At 35.8% G+C, this 1,926-nt stretch overlaps 1 non-coding gene across 1 annotated transcript; it reads right to left on the bottom strand.

Moving 5' to 3' along the window:
• Window positions 1-1,540: 1,540 nt before the first annotated feature.
• LOC120886683 (U6 spliceosomal RNA) lies at window positions 1,541-1,647 on the bottom strand. The gene has a single exon (XR_005729762.1). It is a non-coding gene; the product is annotated as a U6 spliceosomal RNA (small nuclear RNA).
• Between the last annotated feature and the right edge of the window lie 279 nt (window positions 1,648-1,926).

Raw genomic sequence — 1,926 nt, 5'->3', positions numbered from 1 at the left:
CTGTAGTTTTCTCCATGCTATTCTTAAGTGTTTTAAGTCATTTAGTTCAGGATGTCTATGAAATTTTATGGAATTATGTGTTTCACAGACTCAGTAGTATCTTTTTCTTATTGAGCATGACTATATGAAATCTAAATTGTCCTGAGGTATTTTGTCTATGAATAAAGTCATGTATTGCAAGTACTTTTTGCTTTTTTGATATTTCTCTACCTGACAGAAAAATCTAATATACAAAAGCAATGCATAAAGACATTGCTTCCAAAACAACAATTATAAGCCATTCTTTAAATATAAACCTCAACCTTTAGTTGAAAAAAGAAATCTAAATTTGACATTTACAATAAAGGTTGAGATTTTTAATAAAATTAACACACATGGAAAGAAAACTATCTTCTCAATAATGTGAAGTAAAATTTAATATGTTGATTTTTTAGTTAATAATAGGAGAATTTAACATAAGGAGAGAGTTGAAAGGAATATAGATCTTGCAAGCATATAAGGTTTAAGATTTTTTTAAATTTAATATCATATCTCTAATGGAAAAAATAAATCAGCAATCTACAATTATTAATAACCGACCTCTTATAAAATAAACTTATCTCTCTAATCTATCCTGGATTATTTTGGAATTGGAGAAACCATATATTTTAAATAAAGGAATTTAAAATAGGCAAAGCAAATCTTTAAGTTCAAGATGACATGACAGTTATTTAATTACTCTCCAATCATTGTTATTGTCTGATAATTATAAATTAATTAAGTAGTATAATTAAATTATTTAACACAAAATTGCTTACACATCATGAGAACCATAGCTTCAGACCATATTCCCTCAGAGAACCCCAAAATAAGACTTCTGGCAGTGGCATTAGCTTTGCTATTCTCCCAGGAGGCCAAGCCACTTCCTGGAACATGGCGGAGGGAAGCTCCAGTGTGGGCCTCACCTCTGGAGCGTCTGTCCTTCATCTGAGCAGCTCTGCCTGAAAACAACCTCGCCACATTTAATAGTACAGCTGGCCCCATTTTGTGGCTCAGAGCAAGAATCAGGCTATTGTGTTACTGTTAAGTGTGGTTGATTTCCTGTCACATCATCTTTACTTCCCCTTGAAATCAGAGCTGTGGAAACTGCGGGCGGAACCCAGGGGAGGTAGGGACAGTGTATGTGGCAAAAGAACAGCTTATTCAAAAAGAAAAAAGGAGTTCTTTTGTCCTTTAGGCAGACATACTTTAAATTACTGTGTGGAATGTTAAGAAATACTATGTGACTCCCTCTCCTCTCAGCAGAGGACACAGGAAAGTGATCTGCTCCACTCTTTTTTCTTTCTTTCTTTCTTTCTTTCTTTCTTTCTTTCTTTCTTTCTTTCTTTCTTTCTTTCTTTCTTTCTTTCTTTTTCTCTTTCTTTCTTTCTTTCTTTCTTTCTTTCTTTTTCTCTTTCTTTCTTTCTTTCTTTCTTTCTTTTTCTCTTTCTTTCTTTCTTTTATTGGTGTTTAGCAGATATTCATAAGGGTGGAATTCACTGTGGTATATTTATACAAGTGCAAAAATATGAAATACTTTATGAATTTGCATGTCATCCTTGAGCAGGGGCCACGCTGATCTTCTCCGTGTCCTTCCAGTTCTTGTGTTTGTGTTGCTGAAGTGAGCATCCTTTATTTTCTTTATTTCTGAATTTAGGAGCATTAGAGAGAGGGCCTATAGGGCCAAGTCCTCCACTCCCTGTGCACCTGTCTCCCCAGGTGTGCCTGCCTGGAAGCGTCCTCTCAGAACTGGCCAGCCCTTGGGGGACTTGATCCACCACTGCCCTTGCTGGCTCAGAGTGCCCTCCATGTTGCTCAAGGTCTTATCAAATTTCCCTGCAAATATTAATCCTGTGCCTCTTTTATAAGATAGCTGACAAACCTCCCATTGCCCTGACAGCAAATCTA

The sequence above is a fragment of the Ictidomys tridecemlineatus genome, chromosome 13 (genome assembly GCF_052094955.1).
Source record: "Ictidomys tridecemlineatus isolate mIctTri1 chromosome 13, mIctTri1.hap1, whole genome shotgun sequence".
NCBI lineage: Eukaryota > Metazoa > Chordata > Mammalia > Rodentia > Sciuridae > Ictidomys > Ictidomys tridecemlineatus.
This window is presented reverse-complemented; position numbering and strand designations above follow the sequence as displayed.